The following is a 17,768-nucleotide window of genomic DNA, read 5'->3' as shown; positions in this document are numbered from 1 at the left end:
GTCAATTAAATCCATCTGATCTAGTGATTCATTTAAGATTGATGTTTCTTTGCTGACTTTTTGTCTAGAGGATTTATCCATTGATGTTAATGGGGTATTAAAGTCTCCTACTATTATAGTGTTGCTGTCAATCTATCCCCTGATATCTTCCAGAAGTTTTTTTATGCATTTGGGTGCTCCTGCATTGGGTGCATAAATGTTTACCAGAGTTATATCCTCTTGTTGTATGGACCCCTTTAGAATTAGGATGTGGCCTTTATTGTCTCTTGTTATGGTCTCCACTTTGAGGTCTATTTTGTCAGATATAAGTATTGCTACCCCAGCTTTTTTTTTCATTTCCATTTGCCTGATAGATATTTTTCCATCCCTTCACTTTCAGTCTGTGTGAGTCCCTTGTTCTGAGGTGTGTCTCCTGTATACAGCATATATATGGGTCATGTTTTCTTATCCATTCAGTCACTCGATGTCTTTTGATTGAAGCATTTAATCCATTTACGTTTAATGTTATTATTGATAGGTCCTTGTTTGTAGCCATTTCTGTACTTTATGCCTGTATTCCTTCCTCCCTTTCTATTTCTTCTTTTTACAGCATTCCCTTTAGCATTTCTTGATCGTTGGCTTGGTAGTGATAAACTCCCTTAGCCTTTTTTGTCTGCAAAGCTCCTGAGTTCCCCTTCAATTTTGAATGATAGCCTTGCTGGATAGAGTATTCTTGGATTCAGTCCTTTGCTTTGCATCACTTTTTTATACCCCTTCCATTCTCTTCTAGCTTGATGTGTTTCTGTTGAGAAATCATTTGAAAATCTGATGGGGGATCCTTTGTAGGTAACTCTCTGTCTCTCTCTTGCAGCCTTTAAGATTCTCTCTTTGTTGTTAAGATTTGCCATTGTAATTATGACATGTCTTGGTGTGGGTCTTTTGGGATTCATCTTGCTTGGGACTCTCTGTATTTGTGTAACTTTTTTCTTCTCCATATCTGGGAAGTTTTCTGTCATTATTTCTTCAAATAGATTTTCTAATCCTTGCTGCTCTTCTTGTCCTTCTGGCAGCCCTATTATACATATGTTACCTTGTTTTGTGCTGTCCCAAAGCTCCCTTAGACTCTCCTGCTTTTTAATTTTTTTCTCCCATTGCTATTCAGATTGAGCTTGTTTCTCTACCTTATCTTCTAACTCACTAATTCGGTCCTCTGCTTCTTCTAGTCTACTGTTGAAACTTTCCATGGTGTTTCTGATTATAGCTATATCATTTTTTATTTCTTCCTGATTTTTGCATAAGTTGTTGATTTTCTCATCCATCTGGTATATGAACTGTACAACCATTACTCTGAATTCTTTTTCTGTCATGTTGCATGTTTCCGCTTCACTTATTTCCTTTCCTGGCGACTCCTCATTTTCTTTCCTCTGGGAATTGTGTCATTTCCCCCATTCTGGCAATCACTAGAAGGTTCAAATGTCGAGTTGTGTGGGCCTGGGCCATGTGCAGTGGGAGCTTTGCACCACCCGAGTGTCACTGAAGAGCTCCAACACCAAGATGAATGGCTGCTGTGGGTTGGTGGGAGCCATGCTCGCCCAGGACCAGAGTCACTGGTGCTCAGTGTGGCCTGGTGAGTGCACCTAGAATCAGGGACCCTACCTGCGCCACACTGGAACAGAAACCCTGCTGGCGTGTGCCCTAAAATCAGAATCCCCTAGTACGTGTCAGGAGTCAGAGTTTTCCTATGCCACACCATGAATTGAGAATAAGAGTCTCTGTTGCTTTGTGTGGCTTCGTGCTGAGAATCAGGGTCCCTGTGTGTGCATGTGCCAAGAATTGGAGTCACTGGCTCTTAGTGTGAATGCACTGGGAATCTGGGATCCCAGGTGCATGAGATGAGAAAGAGAATCAAGTCACTGGTGCTCAGTGCTGCCTCTCACGCACGACGAATCAGGGTCCCTGGTCTGCTTGGGGGACCGGTTGCCCAGTAGCACTGTGTTGGTAGGAGGTCCACTCCTCTGCTGCAGAAAACACACTACCATGTGCGCTTGCCCAGAATCAAAGTCAGGTGGCACTGTCGCCCTGCTTGGGTGTGGGGTTTGTCCGCCCGATTGCTTTGCAGGGAACAGATTCCCAGTGTCTGTGCATGCTCAGCCTCAAATTCCTGTAGCAGCGCTGCGGCCCTGTGCGAGGGGCAGGTCTAGCAGTTCCTATGGAGCTGCCACAAGCCTGCGGGGAGGGGAATGGGTTCTGTGACTCACAGAAATCTGTGGATGGGATGTCTGGATTCTTGGTGTCTCTGGATCTGCAGCTGTGGTCACAGGTCTCTGTCCCCAGTAACTGTAGGGTCCCGGTTTGCACCTGAGACCAGACTGGGTGGTGCTGAGGCCAGGATCATGGTCTCAAGCAGCTCTGTTTTTCAAGATGGCATGGTCTCTGTGGCCACTCTGGCTGCTCTCAAAGTGTCTGTGGTGGCGGCAGGGCTCTGACATCTCAGACTGCCCAGTTTGGCCGCCCCTTGGTAGACCTACAGGATCTAACTGTCCCTAGCTCATACACACACACACCACACATGCCCACACACTCCTCTATTGCTCCCTCACTCTCTCACACTCTCTCCCTCCCTACCTTCCTGCCAGTCACCATCTTTGTAAAAACCTAGAGGAAATATTTTAATATTGCTATTTGCCCTTTCTCTATAGTAGAAGTGTCAGAGATGAAAGAAAATTAGTAAAATGTATATGAAAATTTCCCTCCTGTTAGAATCTGGGGCATGCCGTGGGACCCAGACGCAGCCGGCCCCACACCCATCAAGCCTCACAGGGTGGGGGGCACAGTCTCAGGTCCCCGTCAAGCCCTGCTGGGTGGGTGGCGCAGCCTGCAGTCTCCCGTCAAGCCCCGCCAGGCGGGGTGAACAGCCTCAGGTCCCCTGGCCCAGCCTCAGGTCTTCTGGCCCTAAAACGAGGGGGCAAGGGCATGAGGGCGTGACACCATTTGCATATTAGTTCTTTATATTATAGGATTGTACAAATTATTTATATATTCTCAGTATAGATCCTTTATCATATATATGATTTATAAATATTTTCTCCTGATCTGTAGATTGTCTTTTTATTTTTCTTAAAGTTGTATTGTAAGCACAAAAGGTTTTGAATGTTAAAGAATTTCAATTCATCAGTTTTTTTTTTCTGTTATAACCTGTGATTATTGTATCATACCTAAGAACATTTGCCTAATCAATGTCACAGAAATTATTCTCCTATGTTTTCTTCTAAAAGTTTTATATCTTTATGTCAGTGACCCATTTTTGAGTTTTTTATGTGTTAGTTATTGAAATGACTTTATAAATGATGTTCATAAAGGGTTCAGATTTGTGTTTAAAGACATTCAGTTGTCCCCTCAGCATTTGTTGAAGAGAATATGTCTGGGAATCTTTGTCAAAACACTATTGATTATAAAGGTAAGGGTTCTTTCTAGATTCTCAGTTCCATTGATTTCTATAACTCTTTGCCAATACCATTCTATCACAATTATTGTAATCTTATGGTAAGTTTTGAAATCAGGTAGTGTAAGACCTCCAACTTGTTCTTTTTAAAAGTATTTTTGGCTATTCATGTTGCTAGTAGGATTTCAAATAATTCTGGAAGAAACATTGAATCTGGGATACAACCATAAAAGGACTGGAAATGCAATATTTTGTGGGTATATTAACTCGAATGGGTATGTAAGGGCTCCTGTCAGCAGTGGGGGAATCTAACAAATGACATATGACAGTATTTCCTGATTTTTAACTTATGCTATTTTTTTTTTCACAAAACCTGAACAAAATTTGAGAACTCAGAGGCCTGCATATGATTGACAATTTTAATAAATCCATTTTTAAAATTTTATGCATATCTCTGCTGACTTGAATTTTTCTCTGGATACAGCTATAAGTATATGTGCAGAAACTCAACTGTATTAATCAAGTCTTCTTGTTGAATCAATCTTCTTTGATACCTTCTGTTTAGTCCAGTGACACTTCCTGTCTTTGTTATTGACTATCTGAATTCATCGATAAATTCGAAAAACCTTTCTTCAGTGTATTATTTGGCTTTGAAAATTTTTTTATAGATGACTTTATTCAGATTATACCAGACCCCCCCTAAAAAGGTTTTCTGATAGTACAATGTTCGTGGAATCATCAGTGTGCAGAGAATTGTATTGCCTTTGTTATTCTCTGAGTAATAATTGTTGCTTTACTTTCTGTTCATATCTATAATTCTAAAGTGAACTCTTATTTGACAGAGGTACCTTATCAGTCATTTTGCTTGCTTTGTCCCCAATCATTGCTTTGCCAGTAGGATTCTCCATGTTTCAGCAATTATTTCACAACACCATAAAGCTTTTATATTCTTATCCTTATTACACAGCATGTTAGTTTATAGGATGCTTGAATGTTCTTTTATTTTACTTTGGATATTTTTAGTTTCTCATAGTACCAGTGTTTCTAAACACAACACATTGTGAAATAGAATCACTCTCAGTTGGCAATGAAACCCAGCATTTAAATGATTTTCATCATATTTGTGCAATATTTTGTTTTGTTTTTGTTGTTGTTGAAGCTGGTATTCTATAACACTAACAGGTGATTTAGTCATTAATTTGGCTTTATAACTATCACTAGTACTACCTTTTGTTTTAAATCTCTTTTATTATGCCTAAAATATTTTTAAACCTTTTACTCATCATCATGTCAATCCTAATACATAAAATCCCAGGGTCTGTAACAGAAGTCAGTCCTGCAGTCAGTGCTGGGTTGCCATGGTGACCCAGCACTGACTGCCACAAGCGGGTGTGGCGACCCAGCACTGACTGCCAGGGTGGCTGTGGATCAGGCCCAGAGAGAGGCCTGGACAGAGAAGCAGGGTCTGATCCGTAGCCCCTGTGGCAGGTGTTGATCAGCCTTTGCCTTTCTCTTTCTCTCTGGGCCTGGCCAGCAGCTGTGCCTCTTTCTTTCCTGACCTCTGTGGGGTTGCTGATCAGCCCCGCCTCTCTGATCAGGCCCGGAGATAGGCCCAGAGAAGCTGACTGGCATAAAAATCAACCAATCAGAACCAAATTTGGGTGAACTGTGAAGAGCCAATGGCTGCCTAGAAGGCAGAGCTTCTGACACTGACTGGCATAGAAGCAGACCAATCAGAACCAAATCTGGGTGAACTGCGAAGGCAGAACCTAAGGTGGGGGCTGAGGAGGGGTTTTAAGGGCAGCAGCTGTGTGGTGTAAGGTGTAAGAAAGCGGTTCAATTTTTTAATGACCAGTTTGGCAGCAGAGTGCATATGGCTGGCTATCAGTCCAGATATAGGGATTATGTATTTTTGTCTGCCAAGAGAATCTCTTCCTGCTGAAAAAGGCCCCCCCCCCGCCATTTAAACAATCCTATCCTATATAATCTATCTATACTAATAAAAGGGTAATATGCTAATTAGACCAGGTCGATCGGCCATCTTCCAGACGTCCGACTTACTTCTGGACAAAGCCATGGTGGTGGGGGCTGAGGCAGAGAGGGCAGTTGGGGGCAAGATAAGGCCAGCAAGGGAGGGCAGTTAGGGGCGACCAGGCAGGCAGGCAGGCAGGCAGATGAGCGGTTAGGAGCCAGCAGTCTCAGATTGCGAGAGCGATGTCCGACTGCCGCCGGTTTAGTCGGACATCCCTCAAGGGGTCCACTATTGGAGAGGGTGCAGGCTAGGCTGAGGGACCCCCCTCCACCCCATGCACGAATTTTGCACACTCCGTCACTAGTTAAAAAATAAAAAGCCTAATACAAGTTATACTTACAATAGTATATATTCATATAGTAAACTGTGATTGATCACCAGAAGTGATGTATTGATATATTACTAAAACATACATGATTATGAGAATGGAAATTTGGTGTATAAGAATCTATACCAGCCATCTACACATTCATCCTATACTTACATCCAAAGCAAAAATTTTAATTATTGAAGGTTTGGCCCATGGATTTGTTGAATAACTAGACTCATTCTGTGAGAAGTAGATTATGATGGCACTACCTATTTTGGACTTGTTGCAAGTAATAATATCAATAAAAGTAAGTTTTTCAGCTAGTTAATTTGTTTTCTGATTGATGTTAAAAATAAGTATTAAAATGTTTAAACTATATGAATAGTAAAATGTTCAAATGTTAATTTTAAAACCATCTAGTGGTGGTACATGTGGCATATAAATGTCTTATCCTAAAACATCAGAACTTTGAGTCACCTAAACAAAACCAATACCTTTAAGTCATCTGACCATCTACACTGTGCCATTCAAAGATATGAATTGTTATGAAGAATATCTGTCAATATTCTTGATTCCTGCTTCTGAATCAAACATTTTAAAAATAAACAGTGGTATTATTAATAGACAAGAGAGGAAAAGAAAAAAAAATTGGGTAATAGAAACCTCTTCCACTTTCTCCTCTACATCCTTCTAGTTGTAAAGTAATCAGGCAGGATGTTTAAAAGCACACACAAGCTAGATCCAGATTCCAATACAGATTTTTTAGCTGAAAGCTCTTAGGTAGCTTAAACCATTATACATATGGTTTCCTCCCATGTATAGTAAAAATAAGTATATCTATTTTGTAGGATTCTTGTGAGGCTTTAATAAAATAGTATCAAATGTAGCATGCCTGGCACAGGGCTTGGTGCATAGCTGCTAAAAATATTAAAAATACTTTTAATTAATTTTTTAATTAAATCTTTATTGTTCAGATTATTACATTGGTTCCTCTTTTTTCCCCACCATAACTCCCCTCCACCCAGTTCCCACCCCATCCTCCGCCCTCACTCCCCACCCACTGTCCTCATCCATAGGTGCACGATTATTGTCCAATCTCTTCCCGCACCACCCACACCCCTTTCCCCCCCAAGAATAGTCAGTCCATTCCCTTTCTATGTTCCTGATTCTATTATAATCACCAGTTCATACTGTTCATCAGATTATTTATTCACTTGATTTTTAGATTCACTTGTTGATAGATGTGTATTTGTTGTTCATAATTTGTATCTTTATCTTTTTCTTCTTCTTCCTCTTCTTAAAGGATGCCTTAAAGGATGCCTTTCAGCATTTCATATAATACTGGTTTGGTGGTGATGAACTCTTTTAGCTTTTTCTTATCTGTGAAGCTCTTTATCTGACCTTCAATTCTGAATGATAGCTTTGCTGGATAAAGTAATCTTGGTTGTAGGTTCTTGGTATTCATCACTTTGAATATTTCTTGCCACTCCCTTCTGGCCTGCAAAGTTTCTGTTGAGAAATCAGCTGACAGTTGTATGGGTACTCCCTTGTAGGTAACTGACTTTCTTTCTCTTGCTGCTTTTAGCATACTCTCTTTGTCCTTTGCTCTTGGCATTTTAATTATGATGTGTCTTGGTGTGGTCCTCTTTGGATTCCTGGACTTGGAAGTCTATTTCTTTCACCAAGTAGGGGAAGTTTTCTGTCATTATTTCTTCAAATATGTTTTCAATATCTTGCTCTCTCTCTCTTCTTCTGGCACCCCTATAATTCAGATGTTGGTACACTTGAAGCTGTCCCAGAGGCTCCTTACACTATCTTCGTATTTTTGAATTATTTTTTCATTTTGCTTTTCTGGTTGGGTGTTTTTTGCTTCTTCGTATTTCAAATCTCTGACTTGATTCCTGCGATCCTCTAGTCTGCTGTTGGGAGTCTGTATAATATTTTTTATTTCAGTCAGTGTATGCTTAATTTCTAGTTGGTCCTTTATCACAACATCGAGGGTCTCACTAGATTTCTTGAGGATCTCACTACATTTATCGGCGGTTTCTAGAAAATTCTTGAAAAACCTAAAAAGTGTGGTTTTGAACTCTATATCCAGTAGTTTGCTTTCCTCCATTTCTGTCATTTGTGTCCTGTTTCTTTGTCTCGGCATTTTTTATGCTTCGCAGTGTTGATAGAGTGGCTTTCTGTGCTAAGTGTCCCAATTACCTGAGGTAGACACTCTTGGTGGGCTTTGTGCACCCCCTTGTGGGCTTTGTGCACAGTCTTGTTGTAGTTAAGCCTTGATTGTTGTAGGTAAAACTGGGAGGATTTGACCTCCAGGCCAATTGGCTGTGAGAATTAGCTGTGTCTACGGTGGGAGAACTTCTGTGCTGAAGACACCCTTATGGGGCAAGACTTGCTTCAGTGGGGCTTTGGTGCTCACTGAGTCTGCCCCCTGAGTGTGTCCCTTATAGATCTGAGGAGTTGTAATTGGATGGTCCCACTCTGACCACTGGGTACACTGGCTCTTGGATCTAAGGAGGTGCTAATCTAGCCTTTGCCTGAGGCTATCCAGCAGAAGCCAGCTGTAAAGCAATGCAAGTTGCCCTTGGGCCTTGGGGCAGCTGCAGTTTGTTAAGTTATTTTCAGATTACAAAGGGCTGGGCCTTTCGTATGCAAAAGCCTCTGTGCACGGCTTGGGCAGGGCGGGGTCCCAGGGGATCAACAGGGCTGGCCAATCGAGCCAGCAGTATGGCTGCTTTCAGTCCTGCCTTCAGAGGTCTTGGCAATCGCCACGAGTGCCTCCAAGAGAAAGCTGCCCTCAAGTTCCGACCGATGCCAGACAGTCTCGTTTCTCCCATATGAGTCTGGGTCCCCAGAGACTCGCCCGGAACTGGAGCTCAGAGCCTGAGACTCCCTCCTGATTGAAAAAGACAGTCGTGTCCTCAGCCACCAGCCCTCTCTGCATGCACCTCTGCACCTTTGTATTTACTTCAGCACCGCACCTCCTCTGAGTCTCGGTATGCTTTTCTCTTTCCTTCTAGTTGTAGAATTTCCACTCAGCCAGCCTTCCTGTGGTTCTGGATGATGTCCGTTCCATCTTTTAGTTGTATTTTTGAAGTGGTTGTGCGAGGCAGCAATCTCCGGTGTTTACCTATGCCGCCATCTTGGTTTCTCTTTTTTTTTTTTTTTTACTCTGGGTTAATAACCTGCATACAGTTTTTGTGCTACTGTAGAAACTAAATTACATTGTAAAAATTCTCAAAGCTGCCTCTCTATCAAGACACTGGGGGGTGGAAGGGAAGTGAGGGCATGTGCTGGGGGCTCGGGCATGCTGGGGGGAGGTCAATGGGGAAAAAAGGAGACATATGTACTACTATTTGTAATACTTTAAACAATAAAATAAAATAAAATAAAATAAAGGTATGTGCAGGCAGACCTTGGAGACATTGCAGGCTTGGTTCAAGACCACAGTAATAAAGCAAATCCTATGTAATAAAGAACTAATATGTACATGATCATCGCACCCTCATGCCCTCCCACCCTCACACATTTGTGCTCCCGCGCCAGAACTGATCAGACACTCAACACTAGGGAGAGAGGAATGGGGCCTAGCCAGATATAAATGAGCTTGTGAGAGAGAAATAGGGACCAACCAAACACAAATGAACTCATGAGAGAGGAATGGGGACCAGCCAGGCTGTGGCCCGGGAGAGGGACAAGCCACCTGCACTGTGGTCCTGGGTGCCTGTGGCTGCGGCCCAGGAGAAGCCACCTGCCAATAGTCCCTTGTGGCTGCGGCCAGCCCAGGTGAATCCAGCCTGGGTCCTGGGTGCCTGCAGCTAGCTGGAGGAGGGAATTCTGAGTCCCAGGTGTACGGTGAGGCAGAGGCAGTTAGGGGTGATCAGACCAGCAGGGGAGCAGTTAGGGGCTATCAGGCCTGTAAGGGAGAAGTTAGAGGCAATCAGGCAGGCAGGCAGAAGTGGTTAGGGGTGATCAGGCAGGCAGGCAGAGGAGTTAGGGGCGATCAGGCAGGCAGGCTAGCAGGTCCTGGATTGTGAAAGGCAGTCGGACATCCCCCAAGGGGTCCTGGATTGGAGAGGGTGCAGGCCAGGCTGAGGACCCCCCTCCTGTGCATGAATTTCGTGCACTGGGCCTCTAGTATCACACTACAAAAAAGAATAAATAATAATTTCTTTAAAAATTTCAAAGGCACAACAAATCTAAGAAGACAAATAATGAAAAAACTTAAACATTTATAAAATATGCACTTTTGTCACAGAGTTAGCAAGGCTTAATACTATTACAGTTGACACTTGAACAAATGGGTTTGAACTGCGTGGGCTCACTTACAGGAAGAGTTTTTTCAATAAGTACAGTCAACCCCTCATAGCCATGGGTTTCACATCTGAGGATTCACCCATCTGTTGATTGAAAATAGTATTTTCACATGTCCAATTGTAGATTCCTACCAGCAGATCAAAAATAGTTTTTGTTTATCTTTCTTCAATCACAGTTAACTTTCAATATTATTTTTAACTGGTTTCAGGTGTACAGCATAATAATTAGACAATCATATTCTTTGAAAATACTGTTTCTTATCTGAGATTGGTTGAATGCAGATGGGAAGGTCTGACTGTAGGGCCAAAAGTCATATGGGGCCTTGGCCAGCATTATTTAAGGGTTAGAGCATTGACCCATGCACTGAAGATCTCAGGTTTGATTCCCAGGCAAGGACAAGTACCTGGGTGCTGGTTCAATTCCCAGCATCACTTGGGGCATGTGTGGAGGCAACCAATCAATGTTTCTCTCTCTCTCTCTCTCTCTCTCTCTCTCTCTTTCCCTCCCTTTTACTGTCTCTAAAAATCAATGAAAAAAATATCCCCAGTTGAACAATTATCATTCGCAACAGCATGGATGGACCTGGAGAGCATTATGCTAAGCGAAATAAGCCAGTCGGAGAAAAATAAATATCACATGATCTCACTCATTTGTGGAATATAATGAACAACATAAACTGATAAACAAAGATAGATTAAGAGACATAGAAGCCTTAACAGACCTTCAAACTTCAGAGAAAAGGCAGGGGAGGGTGGGAGGGGAGGGGGTAAGAGATCAACCAAAGGACTTGTATGCATGCATATAAGCATAACCAATGGACACAGACAATATGGAGGCGAGGGCATGTGTTGGGAGGTGAGAGTGGCCAGGGAGAGGTCAATGGGGGAAAAGGGAAACATATGTAATACTTTAAACAATAAAGAATTTAAATTAAAATAAATAAATAAATTAATAAGATTCTCTCCTTTACTGTCTTAAAACTATAAATAAAATAAAATCTGATATAAATATCCTTAGTAGGAAAGAATAACTAACTTATCAATAAATTGGCTTATATTTAAGCTTTAACTACAAAAAAAAAAAAAAAATAGCCTCAAGTGAGAATTAACAACAACAAAAAATGTCATATGGGAATTTTCAACCCTGCTGGAACTGGTGCCATTAACCCTCACGTTGTTCAAAGGTACACTATCCTATAAATGATGGATGTTTTGAGATGTCAGATGAAAAGCACTGTGGAAATCAGTATCATTACTGTTCATTTTACTCTACCTTGCCAAACAAATTTTTTTAAATTATAGAATCAAACATGTAGCTCAGGCTTCCTATCTCCCATTATCCCTTAGAATAGGCACAACATCTCTACATGAATTAACAAACTTGAATCACAATATACAAAATGATTCCCAATTATGATCCCCAATTATAAAAATACTGTATTGTATTCCCTAATTAGTGAACCTAGCATTAAGTAATATAGAAAGAAAAAAAAGAAAGTTGTTTGCACAAATTATATTTAAATAAAAGACTTACCATACAATACATAAAGCCAAAATATTTTAAAGATTGTTGCTATTTTTATTTTAATCTCTAAGAAAAAAAGAGTCAATGTTTATTTGTGCTAGGAATTCAGGATTCAATTTCTATAGAAGGTGGTTTAGTTGGGTTATTTATTTATGTATTTATTTATTTTTTTTAAAGATAAGCTGCCTACACCAGTGAGTGATTGTTCTAAGTCATTCTTTTTTTCTCCCCATGTTCATGGGCTATTTCACTCATCACAGATATTACAGTATGAGCCCAGAGCAAAGGACCTTGCCCTTGATATGTTAGGAATATAAGAAACCAATGCAAAACCTTACCACCATTCAAAGACCATTGTTTCCTACAAGTGTTTATGACAGTAGTAATACAAAAAGAATATCACCTTTCTGGAATAATGAGTGAGCCCAATGAACTTGTGATTGATTCAAATCATGTGTCTTTTGTTTGGGCTGTTCAGTGTTACTATAAAAACTGAAATGAATTCACCAGACATATTTATTTTCTTTTTTTAATTTTCTTTTTGACTGTTTAAAAATTTTAAAAAATTATTTTGATATTTAAAATGCATTTTTAGTACAATGTAACATGTTCATTGTAAAAAAAACTAGACAACATAGAAAAAACATATTTTGTATTGCATGTTGAACATTCTTTTGTATGAATGCTAATGTGTCCAAAAAAGTCTCATCTTATCTTCTTTATAAACATTATTTAATTCTTATGAAAAAATACATATTTTATTTTTTATTATTGTGATCATCATTTTGCATTTTATATTTAAAATCTGCTGACACATGAAACAAGAAAAAAATACAAATATACAGATAAACAAAACCACATTAATAACCTTATCATCCAGGTGTAATCACTATTCACATGTTGGCTATACATCCTTCCAGAGTTTTCTTAATTATTGTTATTATTTTAAAATATGTTTTTGTTGATTTTAGAAAGAGAAAAGGAGAGGTAGAGAGGGATAGAAATATCAATGATGGGAGAGAATCATTGATCGGCTGCCTCCTGCACATCCCTCACTGGGGGTAGAGTCTGCAACCTGGGCATGTGCCCTGACCACCATGACCTCCTGGTCCATGACCTCAGTGGTTGACGCTCAACCACTGAGCGACACTGGCCCAGCTTAATTTTGAAATCACAGACAGAACGAAGAAGGTTCTTAAATTAGATTCATTGTAAATCAAGAATGCATTGGCTCTGTGCATTCTAAAGGTATACCTTGTTTTTCTATTCTACTACTCCATACATTACTAAGAACTATTTTTTAAAATTGCCTTCCAGAAGCTCATAGTTAAGTGAAGGAGTCAGAAAAGCAAATAACTGTTATCTTTTACAATATACTGTAGGAGCCGGAGAACCGGCACTACTGAGCCCAGAAGGATGGGGGTAGGGGGCTTTAGGAAGAGATTATGTTTGAGCTGAGTCTTGGAATAAGAAGCAAAGAGATTATCATTCATGCAAGGCAGAGGAGGTCACGCCTGGGAGAGAATATGTGCAAAGGCTGGGATAGAGTGTACAAAAGGCAGAGGGACAGAATATGAGATCAGAGACGTGGAAGTGTGGTGGGGATGGGTGTCACGTGGGTCCCTGGCGGCCATTGTAGGGCTTTGCCTTTTACTCTGAATGATATGGGAAGCCTTTGTAGTGTTATGAGCAGGGGAGTGATACAATCTGGTTTATGAATAAGTCTAACTGGATGTATTTAGGACTGGCTGCATAATAGCAAGACTGAGTGCAAAATGAAACTACAAGACCATTTGTTCAAAAATTATTAAGAATTTAAAGATCGTGACAGCAGAGCATAAAACTGAGCATTAGCCCTAATGCAGGGCTGTGTTACTGCATATGTTTCACAGCCATGATGCTGGCCCTGGGTGTGTTGATTATAGACCACACCCCCAGGAATGAAGGGCAGAGACAGTGAGAACTATAAGGAGGCAATGCAATAATCTGGTCTAGAGGGAGTGGTGATTAGAGTACAGATGTAGCAGTCGAGGAGGATGCATACATTTTGAAGATAAATGTGCCAGGATTTGCTAATGGATTGGTTGGAATTTATTGAGGTAGGAAAGAAGAGAAAAAGGGTTCTTAGGTAGATGAGTTCATATTTGGACTTCAAGATGTCATTAGAAATCAAGTGAAGATCACATGTAGGTAGTGGAAATAAGAATCTGGAATTGAGGGAGAGATCCAGATTATACATCCAAATTTGGGAGTCTCATCTCGATAAGAAGGCATAAAAGATGAGATAAAGAGTGGGTGTATAGAGGAGAAGGACAAAGATGGAGACAGAATATTCTACTGTTTAGAGATCAGGGACATAAGAAAGAATAAAGAAATGATAACTAGAGCAGTGAATAAGGAAAAGGATAATCCAGAGGCCAAGTGAGAGAAATGTGTCCAGAATAAAGTGTAAATTGTATCAAATGACCCAAATTAATTGAGGACTGAACATTAACCATTGAATTTAGCCATTTTAGTTGGAAAAAATGGCCTTTGGGAGGTGATTAGACTTAAATGGAGGTAGGGCCCTCATGATGGAATTAGTGCTCTTATAAGAAGAGACACAAGATAGTTTGCTCTCCATTTCTCTCCTCCAAGTGGGGACAGAAGAAGATGGCCAACTGTAAGCCATGATGAGAGCTCTCACCAGAACCTGACCATTGTAGGTAACCTAATCTTGGATTTACCAGCCTTCAGAACTGTGAGAAATAAGTTTCCATTGTTTAAGCAACCAAATCTATGGTATTTACTATGTCATCCCAAACAAACTAAGACAAAAACAGAGATATGGCATAACTATTTCAGCAGAAGACAAGAGAAATGGGGTAGAGAAATTAGAATTGCTAGTTAGCATGAAGGGCCGATTTGAGATTAGAACTGATACATTTACTTGTAGAGTGAGACCTATCAGCCTGAGAGTGTTTTTCACAAGTTACCTTTCTTTGTGCAGGTGCAGAATCACAGAAAGCCACCTTTTACTGCACATGTAGTAAAAGTTGATGAGAGCAAGACAACTAAGCAGTTGTTACATGTCCAGCCATAGTGGAGAAACTATGGGTATCTATACTAATAATAGAGGAATATGCAAATTGTCCAGGATGCCATCACAGTAACAATAATGACCAGCAAGCAACAAGGCCAGCAGGGGGGTCAGTTGGGGGTGACCAGGCCAGCAGGCAGAGGTGGTTAGGGGTGATCAGGCTGGCAGGGGGGGCAGTTAGGGGTGATCAGGCAGGCAGACAGGTGAGCAGTTAGGAGCCAGCGGTCCCAGATTGTGAGAGGTATGTCCGACTGCCGGTTTAAGCCCTAAACTGGCAGTCGGACATCCCCCAAGGGGTTCCAGATTAGAGAGGGTGCAGGCTGGGCTCTGAGGGGGAACCCCCCCCCCCCCCATGCACAAATTTTGACTCTAGTTTAGAATAAACAAAGAAGAGGCCATGAACCACAGCTCCAAACTCAATTACAAAGAAACATCTGTGGTTAAATGAAAACCACAAATAGACTCAATCAGCAGACTTTAAGCCAAGGAGCTTCAATGTTGGATACTGTAGGTTCAGAAGCATGGATAATGGATTGCTTGCTTAATTGTTTGGCATGCTGTAGTCTTAATCACAAAATGTCTAAGATGGAGTCATAAACAGTGTCAAACTCTGGGAATCTCTAACCATTGACATTAATCTAAAGGTGAATCTTCATAAGTACAGTCAATCCTCGTTATTCACAGACTCCATATTTGTGAATTTAATTGTTTACTACATTTATTTGTAATGCCAAATGTACTTGTGGTGTTTCTGCGGTCATTCATGGCCATGAACAGAATGGTGGAAAATGTGAGTCCTCTGATGATCATATTCCCAGCTGTCAATCAAGGTGATGCTCTGCCTTCTTGTTTTACTGGTATCTCTTATTTGTAAACAAGTGTCCTTTGTGCAGTTTATTTAGTGCCATGTTTTTGGCATTTTCGTACTTTTCATTGGTGATTTTCCTATTTAATATGGCTCACAAGTAAAAAGTTTCTAAACAAAAAGGCTGGGATGTGCCTTAGGGGGAAAATATGTGTGTTACATAAGCATTGTTCAGGTGTGAGTTACAGTGCTGTGGGACACAAGTTCAATGTTAATGAATCAACAAGATATGTTAAATAAGGTGTCTTTAAACAAAAAACACATAAAACTAGGTTATGTATTGATCAGTTATGATGAAAATGTTATGTATGACCAAAGTCACAAAGGAACTTAACCCCCAAGAGCAATGGCTCAGTATCTGCTAACTCATTGGTCACAGAGACTTCATGGAACATACCTACCACAAATAATGAGAATTGACTGTATCTGCTAGGTCATTCAGTTATTCATACTAAAAATGTCAGACACACTGAGCTCTTGGTTTGTCCCATCTCCACCTGCCCCCCACAATGGGACTCACTCCATCACCTTCTCCCTGTCCTTTGGCCTTGTGGGCTTCATGTGCCAAATCCTCTAGGTACCTTCCCACTCCCTTTTCCCATAAACAAGGAACATTTGCCATTGTCATCTTGCACTGGAGTCCTCAACTTTCAGTAACCTTTTTAAAAGAAGCCATGAGTGATTCATCTTTTCTGTGTTCTTGCCATTAGGATTGTCTTGGCTGCTCCCCCACCTAGCCCCTGCCCTATGCCTGTAGAATCCCCTTACCTCCCTTGATAGCCTTTGTCAACTTGGCTAGGATGAAAAACCGTCTTCATAATTTCCTATCTAGTATGTTTCTGATTGAAGAGTTAAAGAACTGAAATTTTGTAGCTTATATGTATTTTATTCCAGCTAGTGATTGAAACACTAATCTAGGTTATGCTCTGAAGGGTTTGTGCAGGTGTGATTAAAGTCCCTAATCAGTTGACTTTAAGTTAATCAAAATGAGAACTATTCTAAGTCCATGTAACTTAATAAGTTGGGAAGTCTTTATAAGAGGGCTTAGGCCTTCCCTTAGGGAGAAACTGGTCTGTGATTGTTCTCCTCCCCATGAATCTTCTTTCTTGACTTCCATCTAAGGACAATAAGCTTCAAACTGAACCTGTGAGCTGCAAACCTTCTCAGAATCTTCCTTTCCTGCCTGCCCTACTAATCTTCATTTCCTGCCTGCCCTACTAATTCCTGCTTGCCAAGCTCCATAATTGCATAAGGCAATTCTATGTTTTTAAAAAAATCTCTTGCTTTGGCTGGTGTGGCTCAGTTGGTTGGAGTGTTGTCCTAAACACCAAAAGGTGGCAGGTTTAATTCCCAGTCCAGGCACATACCCAGGTTGCATGTCCAGGAGTGCATGAGGCAACCGATTGATATTTCTCTCTCACCTCTCCCACTCTCTCTCACCTCTCTCGCTCTCTTTCTTTGTTTTCCTCTCTCTCTCTCTTCCTCTTTAAAAATTAATAAAAAAATTTTAAAAATCTCTTAATATGTATGTATATATCTGCTACTTGTTCTGCTCCCTTGGCTGGACTCTGATATACTCCCCATGTTGTAGATTGCCCCTCCCTGTCATCTTCCCTTCCTCTGTAAATGTTTCACATTTTTCATACAATCTATAATAATAAAAGCATAATAGGCAAATTGACTGAACGACTGAACAGCAGAATGACCGCCCAGACGAACTTCGGGATGACCACACTATGACACCCACTGGCACCAAGCCAGCCAAGGTGGGTGCGATGCGATTGGTCGGAGGCCCGGCCATTGCCCCATGTCGTCCTGCAGAGAGAGGCCCAGGCCACCAACTGGTGGGCTGCGGAGGGTGGGTGGGGCTTCCCTCTGAGGGGTGCAATTGATCACATGATCAGCCTGCAGAGGGAGTCCCAGGCCACCGCCAGTGCGGCAATCAATCAGGGGGCTCCACAATCGCCCCAAAGAGGGAGGCCTAGGATACCCCGTAGGGGCAATCCATCGCGGAGTCCCAGTCAGGTGGGCAGGGTCTACCTTTTTGGGGCAATCAATCACAGGGCTCCCGGACTGTGAGAGGGTACAGGCTGGGCTGTGGAACGCCCCCTTTCCCCGAGTGCATGAATTTCATGCACTGGGCCTCTAGTATAGAATAACTATTCGAATCCTGCTTTTGCCACTTTCAAGCTGTATGAGTTTAGAAAAGTTATG

Source organism: Myotis yumanensis, unplaced genomic scaffold, assembly GCF_028538775.1.
Source record: "Myotis yumanensis isolate MYYU_CA2020_CCGP unplaced genomic scaffold, mMyoYum1.0.hap1 SCAF_2, whole genome shotgun sequence".
NCBI classification, from domain to species: Eukaryota; Metazoa; Chordata; class Mammalia; order Chiroptera; family Vespertilionidae; genus Myotis; species Myotis yumanensis.
The sequence above is the reverse complement of the archived record's forward strand: the minus strand, read 5'-3'. Positions refer to the sequence as shown.